The sequence below is a fragment of the Equus caballus genome, chromosome 3, assembly GCF_041296265.1.
Source record: "Equus caballus isolate H_3958 breed thoroughbred chromosome 3, TB-T2T, whole genome shotgun sequence".
Classification (NCBI taxonomy): Eukaryota; Metazoa; Chordata; class Mammalia; order Perissodactyla; family Equidae; genus Equus; species Equus caballus.
Genome location: NC_091686.1, coordinates 72,004,217 through 72,021,238, shown reverse-complemented (window position 1 = coordinate 72,021,238; position 17,022 = coordinate 72,004,217).

Genomic DNA, 17,022 nt, shown 5'->3' with positions numbered 1-17,022 from the left:
CAGTCTTGAACTTTAAAGTACACAATTCAATAGTTCATAGTATATTCACAGAATTGTGCAACCACCACAACAATCAATTGAAGAACATTTTCATCATATATGAATAAACTTTTACCCTTTAGATGTAACTCCCTAATCTCAGCGTCCCCAAAGCCTCATTCAAAAATCTATCTAGTTTCTGTCTTTAAATTTGAATATTCTTAACATTTTCCATAAGTGGAATCCTACAATATGGGGACTTTTGTGACTCCTTTCATTTAGCATAACGTTTTAAAAGTTCATCTACCTTGTAACATGTCAGGGCTTCATTCCTTTTTATTGGCAAATAATATTCCATAACTTGGATATCCCATATTTTGTTCATTCATAACTTGATCAACTTTTTTTGCATTTTCTGGCTGTTATGAATAATGTCATTAACATTGACATGAAAGTTTTGAATGACCACGTTTTCCTTTCTCTTGCATATACAACTATACTAGAAGTAGAATTGCTAGGTCATATGGTAACTCAATGTTTCACCTTTGAGGATGTGGCATACTATTTTCCAAAGTGACTGCAGCATTTTTCATTTACACTAGCAACATATGATTGTTCCAGTTTCTGCATATCCTTGACAACCCTTGTTATTTTGTCTAATATAGGTATACTAGCACCAGTGAAGTCATATCTCATTGTGGTTTGTGTTAGTTTTCCCTGATGTTAATAATGTTAAACCCTTCACATGTGCTTTTTCAACACTTGTATATTATTCTTGGAGAAATCTATTCAGAACCTTTGTTAAGTTTCTAATTGGATTATTTGTCTTCTTATTATTCAATCATAAGAGCTCTTCAAAATATATTTTGAATATAAAACCCTTATGAGATATATGATTTATAAATATATCTTCAATTATGCAGGTTGTCTTTTCCCTTTCTTGATGTTGTCCTTTATAGAACAAAGGTTTTAAATTGTGATGAAGTCTAGTTTCTCCATTTATAATTTGGTTGCTGTGCTTTGGTGTCATATAAGAAATCATTGCCAAATCCACTATCACAAAGTTTTACCTATGTTTGTCCATGAGAGTATTATAGTTTTATTTTTATGTTTAGGCTTTTGACCCATTTTGAGTAAGTTTTCTATATGGTTTGAGGTAGACCGTCCAACTTCATTGTCTTACATGTGGCTAATGAGTTTCTATTGAAGAATTTATTTAGAACGGTGCTCATTCCTTTGTCAAAAATAAATTAACCATCAATGTGTGGGTATATTTCTGGCTTCTAGTATCTAGTTCTTTGCTTTATTTGATTTTCTGTATGCCTGTTTCACACTCTCTCGAGTAGTTTAATGTGTAGTTGGCTTTGAAATCAATTAGTAGAATTCCTCCAACTACGTTCTCTTTTTCAAGATTGTTTGATGAGTTTTAGCTCCCTTGAATATCTATGTGAATTTTAGGGTTAGTTTGTTAGTTTATGCAGAGAAGTCATCTGGGATTTTGATAGAGATTGTGTTGAATCTATGTCAATTTGTAAAGAATTGCCTTTACAGCAATAGTAAGTGTTTTGAGCCTGAATATGAGATGTCTTTCTTTTTATATAGATCTTTTAAAATATATTTCAACAATGTTTCATGATTTCCACAGTACAAATTTGGCAATTTTTTTGTCAAATTTATTCCTAAGTATTTTATTCTTTTGGTGCTATTGTACTGTCATGAGCTGCATATTGACATTTCAGTCAATGACGGACTGTGTGTATGACGGTGATCTCATAAGATCAGATCCCATAAGATTTTACCATATAGCCTATGTGTGTGGTAGGCTATACGGTTTAAGTTTCTGTCAGTACACTCTATGATGTTCTTACAATGTCAATATTGCCTAATGATGCATTTCTCAGAAGGTATCCCTGTTATTAAGGGACTATGACTGTGGTAGAATTGTTTTCTTAATTTCATTTTAGATTGTTTATTGCAATTGTCTATTGTATATTTTCTAGTGAATTGCAAAACATTTTCTCCATATAAAATAATTTCATCTGCCAACAGAGGTAGTTTAATGCCTCCTTTCTAATGTGGATTTCTTTATTTTATGTTCTTGCCAAGTGTCTTGGCTTCAACCTCCAATAAAATGTCGAATAGAAATGATGAGAGTGGACCTCCTCATCTTGTTCCCTCATATTAGCAAAAAAAACATTTAGTGTTTCACCATCAAGTATGACATCAGCTTTGGCCTTTGGAAAAACTTTTTACCTATTTGAGGAAGTTTCTCTCTATCCCTAGTTTACTTTGTATTTTCATCATGAAAAGTATTTGAATTTGTTGAATGATTTTTATACATTTATTAATATGATCACACAGTTTGTGTCCTTCATTTTATTGATAGTGGTGTATTATATTAATGATTTTTCAGTTGTTACAAGAACTTTGCATCCTGGAATACATTCCAGTTTTTCTTAGCATAGAAGCCCTTTTGTATATTCCTGATTTTAGTTTTCTCATATATTGTCAAAGACATTTGTGCCAACATTTGTAAGAGATATTGGTCTGTAGTGTTCTTTTCTTGTGATGTCTTTGTGTGTTTTCAATATCAGGGCCTAACTGAATATGTTGGCAAATGTTCTATTTTTTGGAGGATCTTTTTGAGAAATTGATATTAATTCTTGGTTAAAGGCATTGGTGAAACCATGTTGGCCTGAGATTTCTTTGCAGGTATTTTTTGATTACAAATTCAATCTTTTTTGTTTGTTATTGTTCTATTCAGATTTTCTCTTTCTGTTTGAGTTTATTTAATAGTTGATCTTGTCTGCACCCACTAGTACTGGAGCTTCTTTTCTTTTAATTGAAGTGCAATTGATATACAATATCATATTAGTCTCAGGTATACATCATAGTGATTTGATATTTGCATATATTATGAAGTAATCACCACGATGAGTCTCTTTCTCATTTGTCATCATACAAAGTTAATACAATATTTTTGACTATATTCCCTGCTTATTACATCCCCATGACTTATTTTATAACTAGCAGTTTGTAACTCTTGATCCATTTCACCTATCTTACATCCCCACCAATGCCCTTCTTTCTAGCAACCACCAGTTTGTTTTTTGTATCTATCAGTATGTTTCTGTTTTGTTTTGTTTGTTCATTTGTTTTGTGTTTTAGATTCCACAATATTAGTAAATCATATAGTCATTGTCTTTTTCTGTCTGACTCATTTCTTTTGTAATAATACACTTTTCTGTCCATGTTATTGAAAATGGCAAGATTTTATTCTTTTTAAAGAATGAATTCTTTTCAAAGAATGAATAATATTCAATGTATGCATATATATCTCTCACATCTTTATCCATTCATCTATTGATTAACACTTTGGTTGCTTCCCTATTTTGGCTATTGCAAATAATGCTGCAATGAAGATAGGTGTGCATATATCTTTTCAAGTTAATGTTTTCATTTGTTTTCTAAAAATACTCAAAAGTGGAATTACTGAATTGTATGGTAGTTCTATTTTTAATTTTTTGAGGAACCTTCATACTTTTTTCCATAGTGCCTGCGCTAATTTACCTTCCCACCAACAGTGCACAAGCATTCCCTATTTTCCCCATGCTCACTAACACTTGCTACTTTCTGTCTTTTTGATAGTAGCCATTCTTATCAGTGTGATGTGATATTTCATTATGGTTTTGATCTTATTTGCATGATGATTAGTGATGTTGAGCATCTTTTCCAGTGCCTATTAGCTGTCTGTATGTTTTCTTTGGAAAAATGTCTATTTAGGTCCTCTGCCAATTTTTTACTTGTTTTTATTTTTTGTAGCATAGATTCTATTTGTTTTCCCTTAGCAGCATAGCAAATATTTTCTGCATTATTACTAAATGTAGTAAGCACACTATTTCACATCTGCCCAATATTTCAATTAGGTAAAAGTATCTCAATTTAGTTAACCCTACTTGATGATCAATATTTAGATTATTTTTTACTTTCAATATTTTTTATTTGAATTGAGTTCATAATAGTTTACGTCAATGTGAGATTTCAGTTATATATATTATTTCTTTTTTTTTTTTTTTAAAGATTGGCACCTTAGCTAACAACTGTTGCCAATCTTTTTTTTTTTTTTTCTGCTTTATCTCCCCAAACCCCCTGTACATAGTTGTATATTTTAGTTGCAGGTCCTTCTAGTTGTGGCATGTGGGACGCTGCCTCAACGTGGCCTGATGACTGGTGCCATGTCCGCGCCCAGGATCCGAACCCTGGGATACAGCGGAGCGCGCAAACTTAACCACTCGGCCACGGAGCCGGCCCCTATATATTATTTCTTGACTGTCACCACATAAGTGCTCCCCATCACCCGCTGTGACCTCCCCCGACCTGCTTTTCCCTGGTAACCACTTAACTATTTTCTTTGTCCATGTGTTTGTTTATGTTTCACATATGAATGAAATCATCTGGTGTTTTTCTTTCTCAGTCTGGCTTATTTCGCTTAGCATAACTCCCTCCAGGTCCTTCCATGTTGTTGCAAATGAGGTGAATTTGTCTTGTTTATGGCTGAGTAGTATTCCATTGTATATTTATATACCACAAATTCTTTATCCAATCATCAGACAATGGTCACTAGGATTGTTTCCATGTCTTGGTCATTGTGAATAATGCTGAAATGAACATAGGGGTGCATATGTTACTTTGGATTGTTGATGTCAAATTTTGGGGGTAGATACCAAGTAGTGGGATAGCTGGGTCCTATGGTAGTTTTATTTTTAGGTTTTTGAGAAATCTCCATATGTTTTCCATAGTGGCTGAACCAGTTTGCATTCCCACCAGCAGTTTATGAGGGTTCCCTTTTCTCCACACCCTCTCCAATTTTTGTTATTTTTAGTTCTAGTAATTATAGCCATTTTTACAGGCAGACGGTGGTATCTTAATGTAGTTTTGATTTGCATTTCCCTGATGATTAGTGATGTTGAACATCTTTTCATGTGTTTATTGACCATCTGTATATCTTCTTTGGAAAAATGTCTCTTCATATCCTCTGCCCATTTTTGGATAGAGTGTTTTTTTTTTATTGTTCAGTTGTGTGAGTTCCTTATATATTATGGAGATTGACCCCTTGTCAGATAAATTATTTGCAAATATTTTCTCCCAATTGTTGTGTTGTCCCTTTGTTTTGATCCTAGTTTCTTTTGACTTGCAGGAGCTCTTTAGTCTGATGAACTCTCACTTGTTTATTTTTTCTTTTGTTTCCCTTGTCTGAGAAGACATAGTATTCAGAAAGCCCCTTTTAAGAACCATGTCAGAGTGTACTAACTCTATTATCTTCCAGGACTTTTATAGTTTCAGGACTTATCTTCAAGTCTTTGATCCATTTTGAGTTTGTTTTTGTGTATGGTGTGAGATAATGGTCTACCTTAATTCTTTTGCATATGGCTGTCAAGTTTTAACAACACCATTTTTTGAAGATATTATCTTTTCTCCCTTATATGTTCTTGGCCACTTCCTCGAAGATTAGCTGTCAGTAGATGTGCAGTTTTACTTATGGGCTTTCAGTTCTGTTCCATTGACCTGTAGGCCAGTTTAGATACCAGTACCATGATATTTTGATCACTATGGTTTTGTAGTACATTTTGAAGTCAGGGATTGTGATGCTTCCAGCTTTGTTCCTTTTTCTCAGGATTGCCTTAGCAATTCAGGGTCTTTTGTTGCCCAAAATGAATTTTAGGATTTTTTTCTCTGTTTCCATGAAGAATGTCATTGGGATTCTGATTGGGATTGCATTGAATCTGTAGATTACTTTGGGTAGTATGGACTTTTTAACTATGTTTATTCTTCCAATCCATGTGCATGGAATCTCTTTCCATCTCTTTATGTCATTATCAATTTCTTTCAGTAATGTCTTATAGTCATCATTGTATAAGTCCTTCACCTCCTTGGTTAAATTTATTCCTAGGTACTATATTCTTTTTTTTTTTTTTTTGCTGAAATTTATTAGTTCTTTTTTTTTTTTTTTTAAAGATTTTATTTTTTCCTTTTTCTCCCCAAAGCCCCTCCAGTACATAGTTGTATATTCTTCGTTGTGGGTCCTTCTAGTTGTGGTATGTGGGACGCTGCCTCAGCGTGGTTTGATGAGCAGTGTCATGTCCGCGCCCAGGATTCGAACCAACGAAACACTGGACCGCCTGCAGCGGAGCGCACGAACTTAACCACTCGGCCACGGGGCCAGCCCCGGTACTATATTCTTTTAGTTGTGACTGTAAGTGGAATTGCATTCTTAAATTCTCTTCCTGTAAGTTTGTTATTGGAGTATAGAAAAACAACTGATTTTTAAGTTGATTCTGTTCCCTGCAACTTTACTGTAGCTGTTAATTATTTCTAATAGTTTTCTGATGGACTCTTTGTGGTTTTGTCTATATAAGATCATGTTGTCTGCAAACAGTGAGAATTTCTCTTCTTCACTCCCTTCACTCCCTATTTGGATTCCTTTTATTCTTTTCTCTTGCCTAATTGCTCTGGCCAAAACCTTCAGTACTACGTTGGATAAGAATGGTGATAGTGAGCATCCCTGTCTTGTTCCTGCTCTCAGGGGGATGGAATTCAGTTCCTGCCCACTGAGTCTGATGTTGGCTGTGAGTTTGTCTTATATGGCCTTCATTATGTTGAGGTAATTTCCTTCCATCCCAATTTTGTTAATAGTTTTTATCATAAATGGCTGTTGGATCTTGTCAAATGCTTTCTCTGTATCCATTGAGATGATCACGTGGTTTTTATTCTTCAATTTGTTTATGTGGTGTATCACATTGATTGATTTGAGGATGCTGAACCATCCCTGTGTCCCTGGTGTAAATCCAACTTGATCGTGATGTGTGATCCTTTTGTTGTGTTGCTGAATTTGGGTTGCCAAAATTTTGTTGAGGATTTTTGCATCTATGTTCATCAGCGATATTGGCTTGTAGTTTTCCTTTTTTGTGTTGTCCTTCTCAGGCTTTGGTATCAGAGTGATGTTGGCCTCATAGAATGTGTTAGGAAATATTCCATCCTTCTTAAGTTTTGCAATAGCTTGAGAAGGGTAGGTACTAAATCCTCTCTGAAAGTTTGGTAGAATTCCTCAGGGAAGCTGTCTGGCCCTGGGCTTTTATTCTTTGAGATGCTTTTGATTCCTGTTTCAATCTCTTTCCTTGTGATTGGTCTATTCAGATTGTCTGTTTCTTCTTGATTCAGCTTTGGGAGGTTCTAAGAGTCTAAGAATTTATCCATTTGCTCTAGATTATCCATTTTGTTGGCATGTAGTTTTTTGTAGTGTTCTCTTATAATCTGTTGTATTTCTGTTATGTCTGTTATTTCTCCTCTTTCATTTCTCATTTTGTTTATCTGAGTATTCTCTCTTCTTTTCTTTGTAAATTTGACTAATATTTTATTTATCTTCTCAAAGAACTCGCTCTTTGTTTCATTGATCCTTTCTACTGCCTTTTTTGTTTCAATACCATTTATTTCTTCTCTGATTTTTATTATTTCTCTCCTGCAGACTTTAGGCTTTGTTTGTTCTTCTTTTTCTAATTTAACTAGGTGTAATTTGAGGTTGCTTATTTGGGATATTTCTTTTTTGTTAAGGTGTGCCTATATTGCGATTAATTTCTATCTTAATATAGCTTTTGCTGCATCCCATATGTGTTGGTATGGTATGTTATCATTTTCACTTGTCTTCAGATATTTTTTGATTTCTCCTTTAATTTCTTCAATGATCCATTGCTTGTTCAATAGCATGTTGTTTAGTCTCCACATCTTTGTCCCTTTCTCATCTTTTTTCTTGTAATTAATTTCTAGCTTTATAGCATTATGATCAGAAGAGATGCTCTTAATTATTTCAATTTTCTTAAATTTATTGAGGCTTGCCTTGTTTCCCAGCACATGGTCTATACTTGAGAATGTTTCGCACGCACTTGAGAAGAATGCGTATTTTACCGTTTTTGGATGGAGTGTTCTATATTTGTCTATCAAGTCCAACTGGTTTAGCTTTTCACTGAATTCCACTGTTTCCTTGTTAATTTTCTATCTGAATGATCTATCCATTGCTATAAGGGGGTGTTGAGGTCCCCTGCTATTATTCTGTTATTAATATCTTTTAGGTTTGTTAATAGTTGCTTTATGAACTTTGGTGTTCCTATGTTGGGTGCATAGATATTTATGTGTTATTTCTTCTTGGTGGAGTATCCCTTTGATCATTATATACTGTCCCTCTTTAGCTCTCTTTATGTGTCTTATCTTGAAGTCTACTTTGTCTGATACAAGTATTGTGACGCTTGCTTTCTTTAGTTTGCCATTAGCTTGGAGTGTCATCTTCTACTCCTTCACTCTGAGTCTGTGTTTGTCATTGGAGATGAAATGTGTTTCTTAGAGGCAGCATGTTGTGGGTCTTGTTCTTTAATCCATCTAGACACTCTGTGTCTTTTTATTGGAGAATTCAATCAATTTACATTTAGTGTGATTATTGATGTATGAGGGCTTAATGCTGTCATTTTATCACTTGTCTTCCAGTTCTGCATTGCCTTTGTTTCTTGTGCTATGTGTTTTGGTCTACCCGTTGAATTATGTAGTCTTTTATGACGTGTTTCTTTGTTTTCTCCTTATTTATTCTTTGTGTCTCTGTTCTGCTTTTTTTGTTTAGTGGTTACCCTGAGGTTTCTATTAGGAATCTTGTGTATAACATAGCCCATTTTCTCAATGGCCTTTTATTTCCTTAGTCCAAAGAGAATCAGTCCCTTTCCTCCTTCTCTCCTAAGTTGTTTTTCTCATATCTTATTCTATCTTGTGTTGTGAGTTTGTGGTTAAAATGACAGGATTATCTTTGTTTCTTGTGTTTTCCTTCCCTTTAGTTTAACACTATAGTTGAGTATTTGCTATCCTATTCTGATTCTGTCTACCTATTTATCTCACTACTCTGTGTTTTGTGACCTCTTTCTTCCTTTTTTTTTTTTTTTCAGGTATAAGGGCCTTCTTGAGGATGTCTTGTAGATGTCTCATGGCTACAAACTCCCTTAGCTTTTGTTTGTCTGGGAAAGTTTTTATTTCTCCCTCATATCTGAAGGATATTTTTTCTGGATAGAGTATTCTTGGCTGAAGATCTTTGTCTTTTTAAAGGTTTGAATATGTTGTTCCACTCTCTCCTAGCTTGTAAAGTTTCTGCAGAGAAATCCACTGAAAGCCTGATGGGGGATCCTTTGTAGGTTATTTTCTTCTGCCTTTCTGCCCTTAGTATTCTTTCTGTGTCATTCATTTTTGCCAGTTTTACTACTATATGCCTTGCAGTAGGTGTTTTTACATTGACAAATCTAGGAGCTCTGAGACCCTCTTCCACACAGATTTCCCTCTCTTTCCTTAAGTTTTGGAAGTTCTCTGCTATTATTTCTTTGAACATGCTTTCTGCTCCATTGTCTTCTTATCTTTCTTGAATACCTATAATTCTGATGTTGCATTTCCTCATTGAGTTGGATAGTTCTCAGAGACTTTCTTCATTTCTCTTTAGTCTTCTTTCTCTCTCCTCCTCTGTTTGGAGTATTTCAACATGTCTATCTTTGATTATGCTGATACATTCCTCTCTGATGTCAACTTGAGCATTCAGAGAATCTATATTTTATTTTATCTCTTCCATCTCTAATATTTCTGATTGATTCTTCTTTATAGTTTCAATCTGTTTTGGGAAGTAGCTCCTGAGCTCGTTGAATTGTTTCTCTACATTCTCTTTGACCTCATTGAATTTTTCGATGATGACAATTTTGAATTCTTTGTCATTTAGATTACATATTTTTGTATCCTCTGAACTTAATTTTGTGTACTTATCATTGTCTCTCTGGTCTTGAGATTTGATGTAGTGTCTGATGTTGTTAGAGGAGGTGGGTTAGGTCTTTCACATTCGGATATGATTTGGTTGCAATTACCACATATCACCAGTGGATGGGAGTCGAGAGTTATGTATTCTGAGTCCTCCACCTTGTGCTCGATCCCAGGCAGTGGAGCAGGCACTGGGCAGTTGCGGGGAGGGGCACTTTCTCCTGTGTGCTCTCCAGATTTTCTCACTCTCGCTATCTGTTCTCCTGGGGTGTGGGTTTGATAAGGTCACCCCCCACAAAAGCATTTGCCCCCAATAGAGGACTTCCCTCTAGGCTGCAAGGGCCCTAGGGAGTCCTTGGTCTTCCTGCAAATGAACGTCCTCTTTCTGTTCCTTTCTTCACAGATCCTCCCACAGTCAGTGATCGCAGACTTTAGGGGAGGGAGAGCAGTTCTCTCTTACCCCTTTCCAGATCCTCTGAGGGGGGTTCCAGGCTCTCTGCCCTCCATCATGTGGCTGCATGTCTCTTTGACATTTTTGTGTTGTGTTAGGATATCCTCTGTTGGAGTATGGATATGGATGCCCATTTTCTTTCTGTGTTGGAGGGGAGACAGTCCCAGGCAAGTGCACTCCACTTTGATGTTGGCGTCACCTCATGGTTTTTTTGGGTTTTTTTTTTTGATGTTAAGTTGTATAAGTTCCTTATATATTTTGAACTTTAATTCCATATCAAATACGTGATTTACAAATATCTTCTCCCATTCAGTAGGTTGCCTTTTTGTTTTGTTGATGGTTTCTTTAAGTTTACAAAAGCTTTTTAGTTTGATGTGGTTCCTTTTGTTTATGTTTTTCTCTTATTGCTATTGCCTAAGGAGTCAGGTCCAAAAATCATTACTAAGACTGATGTCAAAGAAGGTGCTGCCTATGTGTTCTTCTAGGAGCTGTTTAGTTTCAGGACATACCTTCAAGTATTTAATCCACTTTGAATTTATTTTGTATATATTGTAAGATAGTGGTCCAGTTTCATTCTTTCACATGTAGCTGTCCAATTTTCCCAGCACCATTTGTTGAGGAGTCTTTCCTTTCTGTGTTGTATGTCCTTGCATCTTTGACAAAGATTAGCTGTCCATGGATGTGTGGTTTCTTTCTGCGCTGTCAATTCTTTTCCACTTATCTGTCTGTTGTTCTTCCACTGCCATGCTGGTTACATTATTGTAGCTTTGTAGCATACTTTGAATTCCAGAGGATAATACTTCCAGCCTAGCTCTTTTCTCTCAGGTTTGTTTTGGCTATTTGGGTCTTTTGTTGTTGTGTATAAATTTTAGGATTCTTTCTTTTAATTTCGTGAAGAATGTCATTGGGATTCTGATTGGGATTTCATTGAATCTACAGTGTGCCTTAGGTAATATGGATGCTTTAACTATGTTTATTCTTCTAGTCCATGAGCACAAAATATCTTTCCATTTCTTTATGTCTTTTTCAATTTCTTTCAACAGTGCCTTACAGTCTTCAGAGTATAGATCTTTCACATCCTTGGTTACATTTATTTCTAGGTATTTTATTCTTTTGTTGCAATTGTAAATGGTATTGTATCCTTGACTACTCTTTCTGATAGTTTAGTGTTAGTGTATAGAAACACAACTGGTTATTTTATGTTGATTTTGTATGCTGCAACTTTCCTGTATTTGTTGATTATCCCTAATAATTTTTCTGGTAGATTCTTTAGTGTTTTCTATATATAAAATCATTTCATTAGCAAATAGTGACAGTTTCACTTCTACATTTCTAATTTAGATCCCTTTTATTTCTTTTTCTTGCCTAATCGCTCTGGCTAGAACTTCCAATATTATTTTGAATAAAAATGACAAATGTGGACATCTTCATTTTGCTTCTGTTCTCAGAGAAATAGTCTTCAGTTTTTCTGCATTTACTATGCTGTTGGCTGGGGATTTTTCACATCTCACCTTTATTATGTTAATGCTTGACTTCTATGTCCATTTTATTCAGAGTTTTTATCATATATGGGTGTTGGATCTTGTCAAATGCTTTCTCTGTATCTATTAAGATGATCATGTGATTTTTATTCTTCATTTGGCTAATGTGATGTATCACATTGACTGACTTACAGAGGTTGAACCATCCCTGCATCCATAGAATACACTCCCCTTGATTGTAATTCATGATTTTTGTAATATGTTGTTGTATTTGATTTGTAAATATTTTGTTGAGAATTTTTGCGTCTATGTTGCTCATCAGTATTGCCAGGTAATTTCCTTTTTCGTGTTATCCTTTTGTGTTTGTATATCACGGTATTGTTGTCCTTGTAAAATGAGTTACAAAGTGCCTCAACCTCTTTAATTTTTCAGAATAGTTTGACAAAGATTGGAATTAAATCTTTGAATGTTTGGTAGAATTCACCAGAGGAGTCTCCTCCTTGATTTTTGTTTTTTGGAAGTTTTTTACTGTTTCAATCACTTTGCTTATTTTTGGTCTTTTCAGATTTTATATTTCCTCTTAATTCAGTTTGGGTAGGTTGTATTATTCTTGGAATTTATCCTTTTCTCCCAAGTTATCCTGTTTGTTAGCATGTAGTTTTTCATAGTATTCTTTTATAATCCTGTGTTTTTATGTGGTGTCCATTGTAGTATCTCCTCTTTCATTTCTGATTTTATTTATTTGAGTCTTCTGTCTTTTTTTCATAGTGAGTCTGGCTAAAGGTTTGTCAATTCTGTTTATCTTCTCAAAGAACCAGCTCTTAGTTTCATTGACCCTTTCTATTGTTTCTTAATCTCTATTTTGTTTATTTCTGCTCTGATTTTTATTATTTCTTTCTTTCTACTAACTTTGGACTTTGTTTTTCTTTTTCTAGTTCTTTTAGCTATAGGGTAGGCTTGTTGATTTAAGATTTTACTTTGTTATTGGGGTATGCTTGTATTGCTATAAATTTCCCTCTTAGAATTACTTCAACGCATTTCATATATTTTGGTCCATTGTATTTTCATTTTCAATAGTCTGTAGGCATTTTTTTGATTTACCCTTTTGTTTTTTCATTATTCCAACAGTTGTTAAGGAGCATGTTGCTTATGCTTCATATATTTGTGACCTTCTCAGCTTTTTTCTTGTGGTTGATTTCTGGTTTCATAGCACTGTGGTCAGAAAAGATGGTGAATAAAATTTCAATTACCTTAAATTTATTGAGGCTTGCTTTGTTTACCATCATATGGTCTATCTGTGAGAAAGTTCCATATGCACTTGAGAATAATGTGTATTCTTCTGTTTTGGGATAGAATGTTCTATATATCTCTCTTAATTTCACCTAGTCTAGTGTTTCAGTTAAGGCCAGTGTTTCCATGTGGACTTTTGGTCTGGGTGACCTATCCATTGAAATAAGTGGGGTGTTACAGTCCCCTACTACTAATGTGTTGTTGTCAGTTTATCCCTTTAGATCTGTTAATAGTTGCTTTATATCATTTGGTCCTCCTGTATTAGGTGTGTATATCTTAATAAGTGTTATGTCTTCTTGGTGAAATGCCCCTTTTATCAATATATAATAGTCATCTTTGTCACTTGTTTTGCTTTTTTCATCTTGAAGTTTGCTTTGTCTGATATAGGTATGACTACACCTGCTTTCTTTTGCTTGCTATTGACCTAGAATATCATTTTCCATCCCTTAACTCTAAGCCTATGTTTGTCTTGAGAGCCAAGATGAGTTTCCTGGAGGCAGCATAATGTTGAGTCTTGTTTTTTAATCAATTGAGCCACTCTTTATCTTTTGATTGGTGAATTCAATCCATTTCCATTTAGAGTGATTATTGTTATATGAGGGTTTTATCCTGCTATTTTATATCTTGTTTTCTGGTTGTACTATTTTTCCGTTGTTTCTTTTCCCTTGTATTTCTCATTGCCATTTCAGTGTGGTGGTTTTCTCTGATGATTTTCTGAATTTTATCTCTATTTATGATTTGTTTTCTCCTCTGAATTTTGTTTTCTGTTTACCATGCAGCTTGTATAAAAGATCTTATAGATGACATAGTCCCTTTTCTGTTAGCTTCTTATCTCTATTAGCTTATGCAGAGTCTATCCCCTTCCTCTTCCTATTAGATGTTTTTGTTGTCATAAATTATTCTTTTTGTGTTGTGTTTGTGACCAAATTGAAAAGTTTATCATTATTTTATGCTTTTTTCCCTTTATCGTTTTCTATAATGAAGTTCTTTCTAACTTCTTCTGATATAGAGCTGCAATTTTTCTGATTTTGTCTGTCTATTTTTCTCCTTGCTCAAAGCTTGTAATTCTTTGCCTTTTGTTTCAGGTAGGAAAGCTCCCTTAAACATTCTTTTTTTGTAACACAGATTCACTGGTGATGAATTTACTTAGCTTTTTATTGTCTGTTAAAGGTTTTATTTCTCCAACATATTTGAAGAATAATTTCACTGGATAGACTATCTTATTATTTTTTTTTTTTTGAGGAAACTTAGCACTGAGCTAACATCTGTGCTCATCTTCCTCTACTTTACATGTGGGTCACCTGCCATAGTGCAACCCGATATGTGGTGCATATGCCTGGCCTAGGATATGAACTGGCATAGTTTGGGCCTCTGAAGCAGAGTGCACAAACTTAATCACTATGTCACCAGGCCAGCTGCTGGATAAAGTATTCTTGGCTGATAGATTTTATCCTTCAGCACTTTGAATATTTCATTCCATTCTCTCCTAGCCTCTAGTGTTTCTGCTGAGAAATGTGCAAAGAGCTTAATGGGGTTCGTTGTGGGGTTTTTTCTTCTCTCTTGCTGCCCATAATATTTTTTCATTTTCATTGACTTTTGACACCTTTGCTATTATATGCCTTGGAGAAGCATTTTTGCAGTGATGTTAGTTAGGAGTTCTATTAGCTTCCTATACTTGTATATCAATTCCCCCCCCCCCCCCAAGTTTGGGAAGTTCTCAGCTATTATTTCTTCAAATAAGCTCTCTCTTCCTTTCTCCTTCTTTTCCCCCTCTTGGATACCTATAATCCTTTTGTTAATTTTCCTGAGTCAAATATTTCTTATTTAATTTCTTCATTTTGTAAAAAATCTTAGTTCTCTCTCCTCTTCTCCCTAGGTCATTAAGAAGTTTCTATCTTCCACCTCACTGATTCTCTGCTCCATAAGGTCTGCTCGATTTTTTGTGCTTTATACCTTATTTTTTATTTCATTAATTGCATTCTTCATCTCCAGAATTTCTGTCTGATTTCCTTTGTTTTAGAGTTTCAGTCTCTTTGGTGAACTATTCCTTCTGTTCATTAACATTATTCCTAAGCTAATTGAACTGTCTTTCAGAGTTTTCTTGTAACTCATTGAGTTTCTTTATGACAGCCATTTTGAATTCTCTCTCATTCAGATTGTAATTTTCTGTGACTTCAAGTTTGATTTCTGGAGAGCTGTCATTTTCCTTCTGTTCTGTTCTGTTACAGTAGTTCCTTCATGGTGTTTAATTAATTGATCCTCTGCCTGTGCATTTGTGGTAGTAACCACCTTTCTTATTTGTGTACAGCTCTGGCAACCTTTGTTCTGAGTTGCTTCTGGTTGCATTTGACAGTCTGCGCTTTGCACACTCCTCTGCCTCTGCTCAAGGCATCATCAATACACTCCTTGTGTAGCTTGTGTCTCTGAGGTTGTTGATCCCTTGCTGTTTTCAATATTGCTGAAATCTCAGGTGTTGACACTTGGGTCACCAGGCTGTGAGCACTTCTCTGGCTTCCAGAGTCACTTGGGTCTTGTGGTCCCCCTCTTACCCTCTTCAGGCTCTCCACAGGCTCAGGTGCCACTTCCCTATGCACTATCTTCCCTGCTGCTCCTGGGTTTCCTGGGTGTTCTGGAAGCACTGTTGCTAGGGGCCCTGTGTTCAGAGGTCTTGCTGTTGCTGTCAGGGGCCCAGGTTCCTTTATGAAGTCCCCACTTGTTGTAGAGCCAGTGTCAGATGCTTCCATTTAGGTCTCAATTTCAGATTTTGCTGTGGTTTCTGGAGCCTCAGGTTGCAGGACCTCGCCCTGTTGTCTCTGGTCACTTATGCCAACTGATGTGCTTTTTGAGACCTCAAGTTGGGGCATGCCACATATACTGAGGAAATTTACACCTTGGATGTAGTCCCAGTTGCTGGAAAGACTGGTGCCACTTCCAGAACAGAGGGAGGGGACCAGGTAACTTGCTTCACTCTGTGTACTGAGGCCTCAGAATGTGTGAGACACCTGCCACTAATGGCAGAGTGTATGTTACAGCTTGTGTTTGCTGGCACTGGCACGTGTATGCTATTGATGTGCTCTGAAACCTCAGATCAGGGGACTTCATCCCTATTGGGAAGATCATATGATTTTTATCCTTTGATAATGTGGTGTATCATGTTGATTGATATGCAGATGGTGAACCATCTTTGCATGAATCCTATTTGATCATGGTGTATGATCCTTTTAATGTCTTCTTGAACTTGATTTGCTAATATTTTGCTGGAGATTTTTGTGTCTGTTTATTAGAGATTTTGGCCTGTAATTTTTTTGTGTATTTGTCTAGTTTGTATGTCAGGGTAATTTGGTCTTGTATAATGAGCTTGGAAGCATTTCATCCTCTTCATTTTTTGTGAATAATTTGAAAAGGATTGGTATTAATGCTTCTTTAAATGTTTGGAAGAATTGAACAGTAAAACCTTGACTTTTGTTTTTTGGAAGATGTGACTTAGTAATTAAATTCCCTTACTAGCAATCATTCTACTCAGATTTTCTATATCTTCTTGATTCAATCTTGGAAAACTCTGAATTTCTTGGTAATTATCAACTTATTCTAGGTCTTTTGATTTTGGGGGGTATAATTGTTTGTAGTAGTCTTTATGATTCTTTTTATTTATTTATGTATTTATTATGGCATCAGTGGTGGTAACTTCAACTCTTTTATTTTTGATTTTATTTATTTTTGTCCTTTCTTTTTTACTTGATGAGTCTCTACAAAGGTTTGTCAATCTTGTTCCTCTCATCAAAAAAACACCTCTTCTTTCATTGATCGTTTCTATTGTTTTTTCATCTTTATTTCATCTATTTATGTTCTGATCTTTCATTGTGTCCTTCCTTTTACCAACTTTGGGTTTTGTTAGTTATCCATTTTCTACCTCTTTTAGGTGTAAATTTAGGTTGTTTATTTGAGATTTTTCTTATTTCTTGAAGTAGGCCTGAATTGTTATGAAGTTCTATCGTA